The sequence below is a fragment of the Passer domesticus genome, chromosome Z (genome assembly GCF_036417665.1).
Source record: "Passer domesticus isolate bPasDom1 chromosome Z, bPasDom1.hap1, whole genome shotgun sequence".
NCBI classification, from domain to species: Eukaryota; Metazoa; Chordata; class Aves; order Passeriformes; family Passeridae; genus Passer; species Passer domesticus.
Window position 1 is genome coordinate 46,204,808 of NC_087512.1, and position 19,324 is coordinate 46,224,131.

Below are 19,324 nucleotides of genomic sequence, written 5' to 3' on the forward strand. Positions count from 1 at the left end.
TTTGCTTTTGTGGTTGACCTGTGGTTTCTGCTGTAGCTTGGTAGCAAAACTGCTGTCCTAGCTGCCTGTCACAGCTGGTTTCTCCCAGAGGTCTCAGACCCTATCTCAGCTGCTTGTCTAGTCTTTTCCTAGCTTGTAATTGCAAATGCTCCCCATCAAAGTGCATCCTTGTCCATGCCCATGGAGAACACTCGTAGGTGTGGGTTGGTGGGCAGTGGGCAGTGAAGCTGGCACTACTGAAGGAGCCGCGGTCGGTGAGCAGCAGACACACTGTCCTTCTTGCCCATAGCAGCAGCTGCTGGGGGAGGATTTGCCTCTCCAGGGAAACATGGTATCACTGGACTTTTCTTGATTCCCTGGGACATTGGTGGACTGCTTTGAAAGGGCTAGTAAGGGGAAACTTTTGTCAGAGGACATAAACTCACTGTATTGAGTCTGCAGCACTACTGGAAATATTTTAAAGTTAAAAAAGGGTGGAAATTGTTAGCAAATACTGGGACACAAGGGATTTCATAAGACAACTTGTAAGGCTGCTGGTCTTGCACACATCATGTCCCTGTCATGGCACCCATGAACAACTCTCACTTTTCTCTAGAATTCTGTGCCTGCCTGTTGGAAGACTGTGCTGAGCCTGACAGCTCTGGTGATTAGAAACCGCCTGTCTCCGTGCTAAGTGTATTTTATGGTCAGCTTGCACACATTTGTTCTGTGCCAACATTGTCCTTTAACTTAAATGGCTCTTCTCCTTCTCTGATGTTTACTCTCTGGATGTATTTATAGACAGCAAACATATTCCCTCTGAGATTTCATTTTGCTAAACAGGCCAGATATTTTTTTCTTATTATTTTTTCTTGTTCTTTTTTTTTTTCCTTTTCCCTTTGTATTAAAAAAACTCTTTATACTCTGTAGTTTGACTTCATCCCTCAGCACATACCCAAGACAGTATGCTGCATCTTTCATGGTCTTACCAAGGCCTTGAATGATGGCATTACAGCTTCCTCATCTCTAGTGGCATGTCCTTTCCCAATTATCCTACAATTTTGATTTCTTTTTACCCAGATCTTTCCCACAGAAGGCTATACTTGTACTCAGTGCACCTCATTCTTTGTCCTCCACCCAGCTGTGGGGCTGCCAGCTGGGGGCACTGATGACCTTTCCTCCTATTTAACTGTTTTCCCCCGAATTTCTTTTATTACATTAAGGTAATTCAATTTTTTTTTTCCTTTCTGATATTTCAAACTCTCTCTCTGTTGAAAACTTCATTGTGCCTCTCGCTATTCAAAGAACCTTATTTTTTTCCCTCGGATGACAGATTTTTTTTCCCCCAGAGTCCTTTGTTATGTAAATCTGCCCCTCTCTCATTTGGAGGTTGGTTTCCAGTTCTCTCTGTTATATTTTTCTGTCTATTCTATATTGTTTGTTCCCTCATAGAGCCTCTCTTTGCCCTTCTTTCTCATGTTAGGGTTTCTGCTCATTTCTTCTTTACCATCACAGTTCCTTCTGCTTAATTCTCTATTATCTGGGTGCCAGCAGTACCTAACCTCTAATGGAAGTACCTCATTCCTCTAGAGGAAGTCTGTCTTTGCTGTATGTTTTCTGCTCTGTGCATTGACCAGAGCTAAAGACCTATGCTGTCCTATATGTCTTCAGCCATCTTCTCCTTTTCTTTCTTTTCCTCGGTCATGGCTGCATATTCCTATTTGACTTTGAGGGGCATTTTGTCAGGGATTCTTTTTCATACTCAGGAATGCTGTAAAGGATGTTTTTCATGCCTAATCTTCTCATCTGCTGTCAATGTCTACAAATTTTTAAGGTCTTACCATCACTGCCATGATTTCAGACTTTTGTTTCTTGCATTCATTTTCAAAAGCATGAAGGACCTATCACTGCACTTAGAACATAATTTCTGTTGCTGGATCCTTTAATTCCTGCCTATTGACTCTTTAAATTCCTTACTCAGTTGTCAAGATAATTTTTTATTCATTTGCTATGTCAGAGAATTACAGTTCTTTCTCTACATCTGATCCTATTGTCTTCATTGTAGATCTGTGTTGTACGTGAGTTATCCTTTCCATCATTTGAAAGGCAGTGATCTTCTCTGATGGCAAAAAATCTTGGACAAAGTTGCAGGTTTCAAAGCTGAAGTACTGCACAGGCAATTCTTTTTCCTTGCCTAGGAAAAGTCCAGCTGAAGCCTAGGAGCTGACAGCTAGGGAAAACTGATTTATATGAATCCATCATGTAGTCCAGCTTTGCTTTGGAGAAGAAAGAATGGTTTTAGGTGCATAAAACCCATTTCCTATAGGAGTCACAGTGAGTGAACACTTAAATATAGGAGATGTTGGTACAAATTGCCACAAGCCTCTGTAAGGGGGTTTGAAATATCTTCTCTCCCTTACCATCTTCCTGGGGTTATGTGGAACTAATCTGTCTTGAGCAAGTTCTCAAGGCCAAGCAAGGTGGGATGAAAACCTGCAAGGACTCAACAACCTCCCAACCTTTAGTGAGGGTGTGGTCTGATTTGCCTTTCACATCATAAGGATCTTGCTAAATCAGAAGCCTGTGCGGTATCCCACCATTAACGTTTTGTAAAACAATTCGTTTGGTGGCGGGTTTGATTGCTACTTTTTCCCTTCTCTGAAGCTCATCTGAACAACTCTGAGCCTGCTTCCTTGGCAGTCCCAGTCAAGGGGGCTGTGCTCAAATATGTAGTTTTTCTGATGCAGGACAACAGGCAGTGTTTTTGTGAGACATTTGTGAGACCATCAGTTGCGTCTCCTTTGGTAACCTAGAGCAGGAGCAACCTGCTGCCAGAGACAGAATAGTGTTTCTTGGTCTCTTTGTCCCTGTGATCCATCTGGCAGTGACATTTTGTGTTAGCCTGTGGGGACTGCAGGTGCCAGAGTGCCCGTCTGCGATGAGGGTCTGTGCCGCTGGGTGGTCAGGCCTGCGTGCTCTCCATGGGGTAGGGCTGGAAGCAGGAAGGTGATGGGTTTCTTTCAGCAAGCGACTGTAGAGAGACAAGGGAGTCCAGGGCAGCCCTGACAGGTACTGTCAGATGGATGGTGTGAGCAGTTGCAACTCTTCAACAGTTGTCATTCTCTTTTGCTTTTGAGCTTATCTATTATGTTTTTTCTTTAATACCTCATCGTAGTGTTCCCTATTATGTGTGTTGTTTGTAGTTACTAAACATACTTGTTTTGAGATAACTCTCTGCAATATGTTACATACCTAATTAGGTATAATTAACTTCAATTAACCATATTAAGCTTTGCAACACTTCTGCTGTATTTTAAAGCTGACTAAGAAATCCACATTTGCAGGTTCAGGTTATACAAACTCATCCGTATTCCAGGTGTTCACTTTTCCCTTTCAGTACTATGCTTTTGAATCTGATAATTTGTTGTTCAGCTGTCTGCATAATTAACTTGCAGCTTGTAGGATTCTGAGTGCAGGATCCTCATAGTGCATCATTGGTGCTTTTCACATGATGCTTCTGGGAGCTGTTGGTCATGACAGCGTCTCAGTGCCTGTTTTACAACTCCTTACCTTGCCAAAGCTGGTTAGATGAGTATGTGCTACATTTAACAAAGGCCCAAGTGCTACACATGGTGAATAAGCCTTTACTTTCCTGATTTAACCACTGAGCCAAAATTTTTGGCTTTTATTATTTTTGAAGTCTGTTTCTTCCTATTTTTCCTTTTAATAATAATTTTGTTGCTGTTGTTGCTCTTGCTGTAAAGTGCTCTGAAGTGTCATGCATTAAGAAGTTGTAAAGAGCAGTTGACTGATTGAAAGACAAATGCAGTCTGGCAGTAAGAGCAAGATGCTCTTTATGTATGAGGAGCATACTGTGGCATCTTATGGCACTCTTTGGTGTCCAGCATCCTGCACCTTCCATGAAGAAAAACTGGCATCTTCCTTTGTAGCTCAGCCCATCATACGACGATGGCTCTTGGTGCCTTATGCTGGCTGACACATTTCTTAGCATTTTGCCTCCTAAAGAGCAGCTGGAAGCGGTGAGACTGCTAATGTATGCTGCAAGGTCTGCCCTGTGTCCTGTTGATGGAAAACGGGGAATACACACACAGTAGATGCCAGAAATGCTGACACTAGCAGAAAGAGGTCTCTCTGCTGGCATCCATGCAAAACTGTTTCTTGACATCTATGAAACAGTTCATCATTACCCCATTTTTTAAAGCTGCGTGGCTATTAATTTGCCTCAGGTTATAATCAAGCTGTCACTTATTTTAATGGACCTTGGATCAGACAGGCCTGAGGGTTTTTTTGTGGTTTCCATTACAGTGCTAATTAATTTAGCATGCAGATTTAGCTATGAAACTCAGAGATTTCATTTAGTTTTTATAATTTAATTGTGGAAACATGACAGCAAATGCAGATGAGAAGATATGTGCAATTAATATTGACCCAGGACAACTCAAATGTCAGACACTTGTCTCTGAAGAGTCACTAGGAAATCCAATGTGTTAAATATTGATTTTGTGGCGTGGGGTTTTCAAACAACCTTGGTTCTGGCCTATTCTTCTTGAAGCTGTATCCTTTCTAAAGTCAGGGCTGTGTGAAACCTTGATGTCTGCAAGTGCAGTGCCAACACAGAAAGCCAGAAAATCCTGTCATTTGGCAATGTTAGTACCAGTGTTACCTCCTGCAACTTTTAATCAAAGACACTGAACTACAAACAGAAATTAGCCTCTGTGTGGGTGTGGATATGTGTGTGAGGGCAGCTAGAAGATTGTTTTGTTTTCACAGATTTTAAAGGCATTCAGTTTAGAGTTATTGATAAACAGCTTGATAATTGATAATTTGGGGGGTGAAATGATTTTATCACAGCATTTGGCCAGCCTTTGCCTGGCCTGAAATGGTCCATGCTATGGTGGAATGGAGGGTCAGTTTCCATACTGACCTTTTCTGTGGCATGGCTTGGAGTCTGAAAGGTAGTCTGACTGCCAGAAGATGTTTTGATACTGGTCTGTTGAAATCTCCTTCCAGAGAAATGGCTCAAAGAGGCACTGGGATTTGTATTGTAAGTTGCAAAAATGACCATATTGAAGAAATTAGTAACTTGTTGTGACATCTACTGGCAATGTTGGTGGTCACTGGTTTCAGGTAAAACTTTCAGTCTGTCTGGATACTTTCCTGGGGAACATGTGGCTTGACAACATACAGAAATGATGTCATTAAAATTGTCCAATAACAGACTGGCAACTATCTGCTACAGGTCATTCAGGTAGAGCTGTTCCTGCTGAGGTGCCTCTTTATCCTGCTTTTCTGAGAGGCTGACACACTGCTGTACTTTTTGGTTCTATTTGATATTGCAGCAAATGAAAAGTCTCTGCTCTGCTATGGGCCTAATGTGGATGAAAGATGAATTCTTCTGACCATGGGCGTCCTCAGGCCTCTGGGATGGCCCATCACCTAAGAACCTTCAAAAAGTACTTATCATAGCACCCTCTGGAAATGGTGAGGGAGGGGACAAGATTTTGCCTCTGGTGCAACACTTAAATGTGAATTTTAAAAACATGAATCCTCCCTACCCATTCACTTCATGTGCTATACAACTCAACCTTGGGGAACGGGGCACAGAAGGGCAGCAAGAAGTCTATACCTGAGCAGTTAGATGTTAGAACAGGGATCCCACAAGGTATACTGCGTTTTGACAGCCTCACCCCTTTCCACATCTTATATTGGCTTTCAGAAAAGATGGGAAAAAATTGCAACCCCTTCTGTCCCCACTCCCAGCCATGTTTTTTTAAGACAACCTGAAAGCAACAAAATTTGGAGCAGAGTGATGGCTGAGCAAAAAGCTGCAGAGCTTTTTGCAATGTTCAGTGTGTTGTCGCTCCATGTGAAGAGCTGAAAAGCTAGGCTGGGACAAACAGCCCCTAACTGCTGTTCCAGGTTCTCCTTGAAAAGTTCCATTTGGTCTATGAAGGCAAAAGCTCTATGGACAATTGCCTCTAAGCACTGGCCCCAGATTCCTGTTGTTATACTAAGAGGAAAATGCACAGTTGCCTAAGATAATTTTGATGGTGGGCTTTGCAGCGCGTGTGCACACTGTAGCTGCTTCACCTGCTTCAGGGCATCTGACAGTGTTGACTTACGTGTGGTGACTCAGAGGGCTTTCCCTTGATGGCACATAAAAGTTCACTTGCAGAACATCAGCTTACGTAAAAGTTTGAGCTATTTTCGGTCAAGTGCATTGCCATACATTTTTAGACTTGCTAAACTTCATGCACACTCTGTTTGCCAAATCCAGCACTTTGCTACTTCCAGTGAGAGAGTTTCAAAATCCCTGTGAAGCTTTTAGGCACTGCAATCGTGCAGAATGCCCTGTCAACACAGCCATATTGCTTGTGCATCCAGATCTCAGGGGCCAAGCCACTAATTTGTTCATGGTGTAACTCCCACTTTCTAAAAGTTACAGAAAATACTAAAAATATCTAATGTATGAACTAAAGTTCAGATTTAGAGTATATTGAAATATACTAGGATGGATCCTTGTAAATTTCAGCTGTTAAAATCTTCATTATGTGAGTGTATTCAGTCTTTGCCACTGTACAGAGCTAAAACTATACATATCTTTGCCTTTTCTTCTTCGTTTTCCACTTCATTCCGTGGTCCATTTCACTGTACTTTGGTTCCTGGTGTATTTGATCAGTTGCTCAGAACCACCTCTGTGGTTTTTTAAGTGAAAACTTCTAAACTTGATTCAGTCTCCCTGAATCCATCTGTCAGGCCTCTGGACATACTTATTTCAATAGGTCTGCTGTATACATGAAACTTTCCCTTTCCCTTTCCCTTTCCCTTTCCCTTTCCCTTTCCCTTTCCCTTTCCCTTTCCCTTTCCCTTTCCCTTTCTCCTTCTTCTTCCAAAATTCTTATTACAGGAACCTTCCTTCTACGTTGGAAAAGAGTTTTCCCTATGCTTGTATTTTTTCTGTGCTTTATCTCCCTTGGAATTAAAATGGGAATGCCTTCATGGTTTGGATTTATGTTTTTCAATTTTTTTATTATTATTAGTAGCATTAGTATTGCTATTAGTATTTTGTTAAAGTGGAATTGATGCAAAAATATTTTCCCAATGTGAAATTTTTTTGTGAATTAATTTGTTTGTTGCTCCTTGCTGTGTCCCAGGACGCTTTGAAAATAAGATGTTTTTTCAAGAGTTTTATTCTGCAGTGATTATGTATATACATCAAGTTGCAATAAACCCAAATAATTTTCTCATTAGAAATGCAGTCTGCAAAGTCAAATAATTTCTCCTGTTAAGGACAATGTGCACTTGAAGTAGTGGACAGCAAAAACATTTCAAAAAGGAAGACTCAAGATTAACATCATGCACTCTAATTGAAATATTGAAATTAGTCTTTTTATCATACCATATTTATTGTTTTAATTTGCTTTGGTGGCATTTAGTGTTAGTGCATGAAGTATGAATGTGCTTGCATGCTCCTTGTTTAGGCAAAAGGTAAAAGGATTTAACAGAGACCATTCATATGAGGAGAACCTGAACCAGACTGTGTTCAGGAATGATGCTAGGTGAAAGCAGAACTAAAGAGGCTCAAGGTGGGACTACCTAAGTGCTTTAGAGAGGTTCATGTTCAGCAGGGAAGCTAATCTGAGGCTTTATGCATGGAATCTGTTGCCGAATTTATTGGATATGCACCTTTATGCTGTTGGAAAGTCCCCAGAACTTCAGTAGCTAGAAAAGGAGGGAACTTGCAGTGATCATTGCTCCCACATGTCCAGGTGGGCTGAGCAGAGCTCTGGTGTCAGTACATCCAAGTCTGGATTTCCTAATATTGAAGTGCTTGTGGATCACAACGGACAGAGCTGCTAGAATGAAGTCTCTGTGCTCCCAGTTCCATCGAGACTGTGGAGAAGCCAAGAGCTTTCTCTGTTGGTATTCTGCACCTGGAAAATACTTGCATTCTGCTTGGATCAGTGCTACAAAGCATGTAGAAGTGGTGTGTGTCCATCCGGGTAACTTCAGGGAAAGAGGAAGGGGGACAAAGGAAACAAGTCATGGCATTAGCGGCGCACAAAAACAGTAACTACCAGTGGCCTGCAGCATTGACGAAGGCGACAAAACAATTGAGTCAGCAAAACTAGCAATGAGCTTGGGTAGTAGTCTCCCATCAGTTGGTGCCTTGTTCCATTCCACTAATGCAGGGGAGCAGTTCAGAGACAGCTAGAGGTGAAGCATCTGTGAGTGGGTGAAGAACGCACATCGTTTCCTAGAGGGAAGCCTATGACATCCACAGGGAAAATAGAGGCTGCTTATGTATGTATTTTTCTTTTTAATCTCTCAAAAAGGTCATGGGGGCGCTTTTGGGTTGCTGATGGTTTTGAGACTTGTGCTGTTTTCCACAGCAGGATGTCTGTTTCTGTCCTGTTAGTGTGTCCATTATGGCAGCATCAGATATTTGCCGTGAGCAAAGAACAGGGCTAATATCTGTTTTGTGTGTGTATCTTTCCTTGCTCTGTTCCCTGGTGGGGAGATCTCCATGGTGGTTTATTAAATAGCTCATGTTCTATGTGCTTGTTCCTCTCCAGTGAACTCCAGCAATGGAGATGGAATTTATAAAAGAGATAGTGTCTTTTCTCTGTTGTTTGTTTCATACTCTGCCCATTTGTAAGCATTTACCATCGACAAGCTCTACAGATGCATCACTATTTCTGTAAGGTGAAATCTTATAGTCACACAAATGTCAAAACCTAACACTTGCTCTCTCTGTGTTGCAAGAGACTTCCTGCTGCAGTACTGATGTTGTACAGAGTGGTGACATCTCGTCTCCAGAACTGCCTCTCCTCAAAAGCTGGGAAGGGAAAAGAACTCTAAGGATTAGAACAGGCAAAAACATTTTCAGTTTTATTTCCCTGTCAGTAAAAGGATATACTTCATAGTCACCCTGTGAAGCTCACATTTTTTATTTTTTTATTTTACTCATTCACATGGGCACCATCATGCCAGTCACTGTTACACCCTCTGACTGATGAATGTATTTAATTTGCAGAGAGTATTCTGCCCAATTGGAGGCCACTACAAATATCCAGGAATACTGCCAGGATATTTTTGCCTGGACCGTATCACTTGTGTCACAGTTTGGGGAGAGTCCAGCACATCAGCTCACAGCTACAGTGCTGGGCAGTGGCCAGAGAAAGGCATCTGAATGAGTGATCTACCTTTTTTTGCATATTTTTGTCTTCAGGGAGACATACACATGGGATTAGGAGCTGAAATAAGAAGCATAACCCTGAAATAAGGGATATAACAAAAAGAGGAAAAAACTCTAAGGGGAGTTAAGGATGAAGAGGGGAGATGAAGTAGGAAAAAGCAGGCAGTTTAGGTAAGAAATGCTGCCGTTGAGAGTGAGAAACCCCTAATTTAGTATTTAATAGTGAACAAAAGGTGCTGGAAGACTGAATTTCTACATGTGGAAAGATAAGGTACCTGGACTCTGTGCTCCTCCACTCAGTTATATTCAGCATAATCTGTAGCTTATTCTGCTTTTCCAGTCTCATAAAGGTCAGGAAACTCAGAACCTGGTGCTGGTGAGAGAGAGCAGTGGACATGGTGCAGCAGGGTCAGTAATGGAGGAGCAATTTGATGGCTATCCTGAACTCTCAGCTGCAGATAGTGTTTATTTTTTTTTCCATTTGGTGACTATTAGAAAAATGTGGAAGTCCACCTCCACTTCCTGTTCTCTCCTACATTTGATGATTCCTTGTGCTTTGTGGAAAACCATATGGGGTACTGAAGGAGGGAAAGGCAAATAGCAGCATCCTTCAGATCAGGCCCAGGAAATGGGAAATATAAGCAGTAGTAAGGATCTGTGCCAGTGGGTGCACCTCTAGAAGAGAAATAGAGGAACAACCATGATGTTATTGGGCAGAAAGTGAAAGGAAAATCAGGGTGCACTGAAGGGAAAGCAAAGTGTGAAACAAGCAAACCTTCTGCAGGACAACCCTTAGTGCAGTTCTCAGATCCCTGTTCACTGCAGAGGGGAGCACAGAAGGGTGCTGTGGAAATGAGAGGAGTTTGTGAAATAAGACAAGGACTCGACAGTCAGATGGCTCAGTCAGAGAAAAGACAAGACAACTGTGTTTACTCTTACTTAAAAAATGCTGCTGCAAAGATAAAAGAGTTAGACCAATTATTTTTATTCATTGGCAAAGGCTTTTCAAAGACAATGAATTTTTAGGACCAACAAGGAAAGTCATTGAAATACACCAGTGAAACTTGTAACTTGCCAAGTTTTAGCTCCCTTGAAGCAGAAGGAAAGACTGCCAGTGGGCATGAGATATCTGAGATCAACAAAATAACCAAGAAAGTAGCTGGCAACCAGGGGTAGTTGTACAATAGCCAGTGCTCCTACCTTTCAAATTAGAGAGTCTGAAGAAAAGGGCTGAAATACGCTGTTGTGTGAAGGGATGCTTTCCTCATGTGGATTCCAGCAGAGCTCCAGATTCAGTCTCTGCTTTTCCAGAAGATGCAATTCCTGAAGTTATAGAAGGGTCTTTTAAAATGGGGAAGGAAAAGTCAGACTTGCATTTATTTTTATGACTGGATAATAATTAACAGAAATATGTTGATGTGTACCTTAGTCCAACCATCTGAAAGCAGTAGCTACACCTTGTCACTCTATATGGATTTGCGTGTTGACATGGTACAGAGCAGATGTCAAACAATATTAAGTGCAGAAAGGAAGTCCTCTGCAGAACAGACGACTCACATGGACTGTACTTTCCCCAGAAATGCCTATGCATTTAGTGGCATGATGGTGGGCTAGCATCTTGGGTTTCAGCACTGAACCCAATGGCCAGTTTGTACACATTTGTTTGTGTACAATTAAGTAATGGTGCAGAAGGCAAGCTGACCTGAATCGCCAAACCAAGTATGACAGCTCTGGATCTACTGGCTGATTCCAGCTGTACGAGTATGAATTCTCACCAGACAGGGAAAGTCAACAGTAGGAGCAAGTTATAAATGGTAAATCTAAATGGAAGATCCAATCAATCCTCACTTATTTATTTTAGTAATTACTGCTGAATGTTGACATTCAACAGTAATTGAATGGTCTGTGACAAGAATGTTGAAATATTAACCCATGATGATGTAAAATCTGTTTCTTATCTATAATGAGGGCAATTCCAAGCTAGATCCTGATATTCTTGCTTTTTTGCAGTAATAACTTATTGGCTATTTTAAATCCATTTGTTTGTTAGGAGACAGAATAATGTATAAACATCTGACCAAACACTATGGAAAAACTTGTCTGTTTTTGCTTATACCTGTTTTTTCTTATATCTTATATCTTATATCTTATATCTTTACACTTGCCATGCATTCCAGTTTATTCTTGAATATCGTGTTAGCCCTGCTGGCATGTCCAACTGGATACTGTTCATGTAGTCTGCATTTATATGATCAAGCACTTGATCTGGTACATGAAATATCTTTCCCATGTGGCTTCTTGTAGTTGACAAGTTGACTCTGCTGACAAATAATTCACTGAATCTGGCATGCCGTTATTATTTTGCACTGAGCATCATGTTCTCATCTGATCCAAGGTTATTTCCCCCTTCATTTCTGCCTCCCTTCTTTGGCAGCTGTTCTCACACCAGCAGAAGGATACTGCATGGAAGGCACACCTCCTGCAGACACCCTGTGGGTGCTTCTGTCTTAATGTTTCCTGTGAACTTTGGCAACTGTAGAGCATGTCCACAAAACATTGAGCCTGCCTCATCAACTGGCAAAGGGAAAAGGACAGAAAGCTGCAACCTGGAGCCACTCTAGTCATTGCATGCTGACTGGACTGGAAATGTGAGCGTGCCCCCCGTTTAGGACAGTTTACTAATCTGCAGGAATCCTTGTTGCATATAGAAGAAGAATTGTCACGGTAGCTGGAAATCCAATGTATTCTCCCTACATCCCAGGATAACCAGTGTGTTTTTGTAAGTGTCTGTATAATGTAGCATAGCAGTGTGCAGCAGTCTGACCTCTGGACTGATTTTGCAGATGGTCTTGCATCACAGGAGACTGTTCTTCATTTCCACAGCAGACCATGAGGGGAGAATGAAGCTGCATTACTTCTACACAAAATGTGCAGTCACAGTGAATAATGAGGGATGTCTCTGCAAGTAGCCCTGCAGTCCTTTATGAGGTAATGTGTTCTTTGACGTCAATGGGAAGCTTGCTTCCACAAAAGCTGAGTGGGGACTGCAGGATTTGGTTTCATAGGGGTTTACAAAGCACAGCTTTCAGAGCCATTGAAAGAAATCAGGACGGCAGCTTTTCTGGTTTGCCTATTTGTGATGTCTTTTTGCTGCCACTTTGGTTTATGCCATTGCTTCCCTGGTGTGTATTTTTGTGTCCACACTTGTCAGTCTGTTTTTCTTCACCTACTCCATTAAGACCATGAAGTGTGTGAGTAGGGCAGATTAGTTACTCAGCAGCTTCACTCTGACTTGCTCTTGCAGGACATGAATGGGGACATGAGCTTTTGGGAATGCAGTGGGGTGCCAACCTGGTGACTTCAATTTGACTAGAAGGGCACTGTTTATAACCTTTGCAATACAATCCTAAGCCAGTAACACTTGGCTGTGTATTTATGCTACTCTGGAAGATCAGTCATACTGGTTTTTTGTCCCCTTAGGGAAAAAACATCATGAAAGTTTAGGGGAAAACATATTTTAAACAGAGAAGTCTGAGCATTTAAAAGCTATGTGTGCTTTTGGACAGTGGGGCTTTAGGTGGAATTTCATGCTGTGATAATGCTTGACCCTCTAAGCAAAGACAGTGGCTGCAGGAGAATAGATAATCTCACCTGCTTATTTGTGAAGCCCTTGTAAAGGCATAACATCATGAACCCCTGTATTCCTTGCCTGGAACTTTCCAGTTATGTTCCACTTGATTTTTTTTTTAAAGTTATTAAGTTCATTTTTAAACCAGGATCATGGAAATTTCCCACGATCTCAGCAAAAAACTGTCACTCATTGTTATGGGTACCTGTGTTGGTAAAAACTGGGAAAAATTTCTTTGACCTTGTCATAAAGCAGCTGGCAGGGATGAGCAAAACATGGGTGTGCCTTTCAGTGTGTGAAAAGAAGGGATGTGAGGGTAAAACCAGCAGCAGTCTTAAGATCAATCTTAAATGTATGAAGAGCATTTCCAGAGTTGGGAATACAGGCAGTTATTTCCAGCACCTCAGGAGAGGTTTATGAGAGAGTTCTCATAATTTCATTGAGGAATATGGTTCCTGTGGGGAAGGCTTTGGCTAAATTTGCCTGAATAGTGCATTGGTCCTGATGAGTGTAGTGAAGCAGGCACAGATAGACCAGTGGCCCACTCCAGCAACTTTTTTGCATTCCCTCTTTTCTTTGAGGCCTACAAAACAGGGACCAATTTTTGTCACATTCCAAGAGGAGTATGAGCGAATTTCCCAGGTAACAAGGACCACATAGGTGCCTGGCTCTCCAGACACCTGTTTTCTCTTCTTTGATAACTTTTACAGAGACTTACGGCAGCATTTATGTTAGTTTTCCTTGTCCTCATTGCCCCGCCAAGTCTAATTCCCTGTAATGTAGTTATGGGGAATTAGTGCTTTCTCCAGGTGTTTTACTGGAAGAAAGGGATGAGAAACATTGGTTTGGCCCTGTCTGGGATCTGCTTCTCAGTGGATTGCAGTAATTTCTGTACGTGGTAGGCTGACCTAGGCTGGACACAAGCCACTTTATCACTCTTGTCCTCAGCAAGGTATGGGGAGAAAGAAAGTAAAACAGAAAATCTTATGGGTCAATAGAAACATAATTTAGTGAAGCAAAGCCAAAGTCTGCATGTGGAAGCAAGGGAAAATAGAAGATTTATTCTCTTTGTACCATCAACAGGAGATGTCCAGCCACTTTGTCAAAGGTAAGACTTCAGTACACATTCTGGTGGTGCCAGAAGACAAACTTAACAATAAATGCCCCTGTCCACCTTCCTCTTTGCTTTGGTTGTTTGAGCAAATGTCATATGGTATGGAATATGCCTTTGGTTGGTTTGGGTCACCCAAGCCCACTGGCCTTTGGGGGTGGTGCTGTACCACTGCTCAGCAGCAGGCAAAGCACGGGTGTTACCAATACCTTCCTAACTACTAGCAAAAAGCATAGCTCTGTGAGGGCCGCCACGAGGAAAATTAACTCCATCTCAGTCAGATCTGTAATATCACACTCTTCAGTTTCACGGTTTCTGAATGCTGCTGTCATTATGGAACACCACCAGAAACTCGTCTTTTTATGCTAGAGCAACCTGAGTGCTTGGGCTTGTAAATATCATCCATTTCACCAGTGTGACAGCTAGAGTGCTTATATGTCCAAAGACCCATGGGACATAAGTGACAGGAGGAGAATAAATCTGTGTCACTCCTTGAATTACTAAGTCACTGTAAAATCAATTAGATTTCTCCTAGGTGAGGCCCTTGTGCTGTGCGTTCTAGCGTGTGTCCTATCAGTCACTTTCACTAGTGCTGAATAATAGTTTTTGAGCCTGTAGACCTCAGGGTTTTTCAGATGTGGGAAAAAATATGCTGAGTCTAGATTTGCAATGAAGTTAAGGGATGCAGAGATGAAGGTGGTGTTTTGGTGCTGATTAGAGGGCTTGGGAATAACTGTTCTGTGTCCAGGCAACTTGACTGAAATGATGCTCTATGCAGGGGAACACAGACTGGAGATGGAAGCAAACCAGGCCACTGGTGTCGGAAGACTATAGGGAATGACAACGTGCTGATGAGGGCTGTCTGGGGAGGTGAGCAGGAAGAGGTCAGGTGCAGAATGGTGACGAGTGGTGCTGCTGATGGAGGCTGTATTCTGGTGTTCCATAAGAAGAAAAGGTCGCCTCCTTCGATTTCAGAAGTCTTCTTAATAGAACTGGTTGTTGTGCTAGATTCTTGGTGCCAGTAATCTGGGAATTGGTACACATCTATACTGACTGAATAGTAAACTAATGCTCAAAAAAGCCTTGTTATAGTGAATTCAACACAGCAAGTGACACAGATTTCCTAGAGGGACGTTTTCCTTTCCTCTTTGGGGATGGTATTTCCCAATACAGTAAGCAAGCTGATCTTGGTTTGTATAACAAAAAGTTTCAGATAGTCTCAGTCAGTTTCTAACAGTACAATCATTGTTCTTTGAACTTGCTACAGACTTGTGAGATCCTGCTTCTGAGGAAAGTAGGAGGCTGCCTTGTGGTGTTCCATGTCAATGGACTAAAAACACTGGTGGTCAGATTATGTCTTCCTCATCTTGTTGTAGCTGTGATGGTCCAAGGGCTCTAGGCAAGATTTTGTGTGTGAATATTAAATTTTACTAAATTAGCCAGTATAATGGGCAAAGCAAAGTATATAGCTAGGTACCATGTAATCTTTCATGCACAAGATTTTATTTTATTTCTTCTGTGCCTGTTTTTTCAGGGGTTGGGGTTCAGCTTTTTTTTTTTTTTCCTCCTATTTTTTCTTCTGAGTGTGTCTTTTCTAGAAGTCTTAGTCCTAGGCAGGAGTGTAAGTTTTCATGCCAGACAACTGCAACTCTGTGTGAATATGTGCACACAAGATATTAGAGATGGAAGTGTTCCTAAGTGTCATGGACAGCCAATCTTATGAGTGGCTGAACCATTTGTCAAACTCCACTTTAAAAAGTACTTACATGATTACTCTGCTTTCTTGAGCAGGCCTCTGCAATTTTATGTAGATGAGTTTTCTGTTTTGTAGTGGGAGGCACATGAGATGAAATCTGATGATTTTTATTTAGGTATTTTGTATGCAACTCTGGCATTTAATTTTGAAAAAAAAAACTCCGAAAAAAAGGCTAGGTTGTTTTTATACAGAAAAACTCATGTTGTTCATTTAAATGACTGCAGCAATTCTGCCAGCTCAGGCATTAAGAATCCTTTAGTAATAGTGAATGTTTTCTAGAGGACAACATAAAGTGGCATTTACTTCAACTGCCAGAGCTGTAGTTGTGAAATTTGCCATGTTTTTAACTTGAGTTGCTACTAATCCAACTACCATCCTACCTAGTGACTGGATTTGAGCCTTTCTTTTCTTTCATGTAATTAGTAGGGAACAGCAAAACCAAATACATAAGTGAGTAAGGTAGTTGTAAATTTTATAGCAGAAGTGATAATTTTTCCCAATGTGTTCTATGGATCTAAGCAACTAAACTAGAGAGTGGAGGAGAAGAAAAAAAGGTAAATTTGAGGATTTCAGTTTAGTCACCGGTGGAATCAGACAGGGTAAATCTCAGGTATAACTCTTTGGACAAAGGAAATGATTAGTGAGGAGAAAAGTTTGCTGATAATGCAACCTTATTCAGAGTTTTAAAGGTTGGGACTGTATCAAAGAACAATCTCATGAGACTGAATGGAGCATAAACAGGCAGCTGAAATTCTGTGTAGGCAGATGTAAAGAAAAACACATGGGAAGAGCAATCCTAGCTTTATATATAAAGGACTCTGGATGGACTGTTTTTAACGAGATGTGAGATCCCGGTGTTACAGAAGGGCTACGTAAATGTCAGCTCAATACACAGTGGTAATAAGCAAACAAGGGCACAGAACATAGCACTAAGAAGGGAGTAGAAGACTAAAGTAAGCACACCATTCTTTCACTGCACAATTCCATGTAGATTGTCCCTACCATGCACATTTCTAACCAGTAATATAATAGAATAATTCAGTGGAAGGACCTAGAGTGCTTAACTACTCCCCCTGCCTGATCAATCCAGGCTGACTGGAAGTTAAAGCATGTTATTAAAAGCATTTTTCAAAATACCTCTTAAACACTGACAGACATGTAACACTGTCCTCTCCAGGAAGCCTGTGTGTTGACCACTTGGTAAAGTGCTTCTTGGTAAAGAAGCATTTCCTAAGGTTGTGTCTGAACATCCCATGATGCAAATTTAAACCATTTCCATATGACCTGTCGCTGGATGTCAAAGAGAAGACATCAACACTTTCCTCTTCTTTTCCTCCTCAGGAAGCTGTAAGGAGCAATGAGGACCCCCCCGCCCCGCCCCAGCTTCCTGCTCTCCAAATTAGGCAAGCCAGAGCCCTTACCTGGTCCTCACAGGACAATCCTCCCATCCTTTTCACTACTTCTATTGCCTTCCTCTGGATGCATTCAAAGACCCTTGTGTCCATCTTAAACTCTGGGGCCCAGACCTTCATACAGCATTGGAAGTGAGGCTGTACCCATGCTGAATACAGCAGGATAATCACCTTTTTTGACCAGCTGCTGATACTGCACCTCAGGATATTTTCCCTCTTGCCTGCCAGGGCCCACTGCTGACTCACACTGAACCTGCTGTCAGTCAGCACCTACAGGTCTCTTTTTCCAGGGTTGCTCTCCTATCACCCTTCTCTGAATTTATACTTTTGTTCAGAATTACTCTGTGCCAGGTGAAAAATACAGTAATTATTTTTGTAAAATCTCACAACATGGATTGTTAATAGTATCTTACAAGGGGTACCGTAAAAAGCTTAAAGGTATAGAAGAGGTGGGATAGATGAAGCAAGAAATTGCATCTACTAACTTGGCTTCTTCAGAGTTGAAAACCTGGAAAATACATAAAGGTCTATGAAATGGCATGCAGAAAAAAGAATACAAAATTCACTTCTCATCCATGGGCTAGAGGGCAGGAAATAACACTAATAGTGCCTTAGGACCATCTCTCCAAGCACCTCCCACCCAAGTTCTATAGAGTTGTATAAATCAGATGGATAAAGTCATGGGAGAAAGTTCTGCTGCAGGCTGTGGAACAGAGGCTGACCGTCTCTGGCTTAGGAAGCTACTGGAAAAATGTCACATCACACTTGCTGCCTTCCTATGCTTGTGGTCACAGCTCATGGTGGGGTACTTCGTTATGGTACATATCTTTATTCTTCAGTTAGAAATAATGTTTGCACGGAATGTACAAATGAGTAATTGCATTGTTTTTCCCTTCTAACTGGCTGAGAAAATGTTCTGGTCTGGCTACTTTAGCATCCCAGATACAGTCAAGTGAGGTGGTATTTGTCTTTTTGGAGCCTCATTGGCAGCCTGAGAGGAAAGTCTTGTGCTTTGCACTCCTTATTGCTTCAGGCCCTTGTGGGCCTCTCAGGCTAGCTTTTGTGATGATCTGGTGCAAGGTAAGTATTGATTGTTCTGGGAAGGACCCAGGTAAAAGGGTGCCTTATATTTGCAGTTCATTCAGTGAAAATAAAACATCTAATGTGCTCATGTGCCATGTGCTGGTGTTCAGGGACTGTGTGTTGAGAAGGAAACAAAATTTTTATTCCTTGCTCCAGTGCATCCAGCTTCTATTCTCTGTCCCACACTCATCTTAGGGTGGAAATCAGAAATCTAAAACCGATTTGGAGGAGCACTACACTGAAAAGTTCTGAAAGTGCTTTCAAAGCATCAGTTGGCCACTGGTGAATACCTAGGAGAAAGACAAATATACTGTGAACTTTCCTAGCACAGTTTCCAGCTCCCAATGCAGGGCCTTCCAGAGTGTGAGGTATTCCTTAAGTTAGTTAGAAGCTGGATTTCCTTCCATGGATTTGCCTGGTTTGCATAGAAGACCTTCTTTCCTTCTAATCAATCTGGTGTCACGCTTTGAGGTCATCCCTGACACACACACAGGCTGGGAACAAGACCGGAGCACTGCTCATCTCCAGGCATTTATCAGCATCTCTTCCAATGTTTATTTGCTAAAATGTGTGCTGCTGTCTGTTATTCCCACCATGCCTGCAAGGAGCACTGCTTCCTCTGCTGTTTCTTGGCAGTGGGGCAATGAAGCATCATTCAGTTTCCCATCGCAGAGCACACCTGATGTGGAGGAGTGTGTCCTTGCACCCTGGAAGGACCCATAATGTTGATGTTCGTGGATGTGCTGAATAGCGTGAAGCATGTGGCACAGGTAACAGTGAAATGTCATCCTGAAATAAAATTTTCTGCTGGAATGTCTCTGCTGAAAAACTGAGTTAAAAATCTTAACAGTGGAAAGACAAAATCAAACCAAAACACCCCAATCCTAGACCTTCAGAGCAGAACAGTACAAGGAGATTGTGTCTGTGAAACAGGATTCAGCAAGGATTTTCCATGGACGAACCAGCAAGGACCATGTGCCATGTGGCACTCAAAGAGTTTTTCTCAGAGAGTCATTATATCACCAGAGATCAGATTAAGGCCATTGAACTGGAAAAGGTCTAAAACTGTTTCCAGAGAAGGCTAAACACTTTTCCTACTGACTTCTCACACAATACTGCAAGAATAGCTAATGCT

The 19,324-nt window shown here is 41.9% G+C and overlaps 2 long non-coding RNA genes across 4 annotated transcripts; one reads left to right on the forward strand and one right to left on the reverse strand.

Moving 5' to 3' along the window:
* Positions 1 to 7,689: 7,689 nt before the first annotated feature.
* On the reverse strand, positions 7,690 to 12,155 carry LOC135290912 (uncharacterized). 3 transcript variants are annotated; one of them, XR_010353743.1, is made up of 6 exons: positions 12,024 to 12,155; positions 10,400 to 10,522; positions 9,975 to 10,043; positions 9,713 to 9,874; positions 9,475 to 9,572; positions 7,690 to 7,952 (listed from the first exon to the last, which is right to left on the reverse strand). It is a non-coding gene; the product is annotated as an uncharacterized LOC135290912 (long non-coding RNA). The 3 variants fall into 3 exon arrangements; XR_010353742.1 differs by lacking the exon at positions 7,690 to 7,952 and adding an exon at positions 7,961 to 8,839; XR_010353744.1 differs by lacking the exons at positions 7,690 to 7,952; positions 9,713 to 9,874; positions 9,975 to 10,043 and adding an exon at positions 7,961 to 8,839.
* An 81-nt stretch (positions 12,156 to 12,236) lies between these two features.
* On the forward strand, positions 12,237 to 18,905 carry LOC135290958 (uncharacterized). The gene is made up of 4 exons (XR_010353789.1): positions 12,237 to 12,381; positions 13,911 to 13,935; positions 14,717 to 14,808; positions 17,036 to 18,905. It is a non-coding gene; the product is annotated as an uncharacterized LOC135290958 (long non-coding RNA).
* The last annotated feature ends 419 nt before the right edge of the window (positions 18,906 to 19,324 follow it).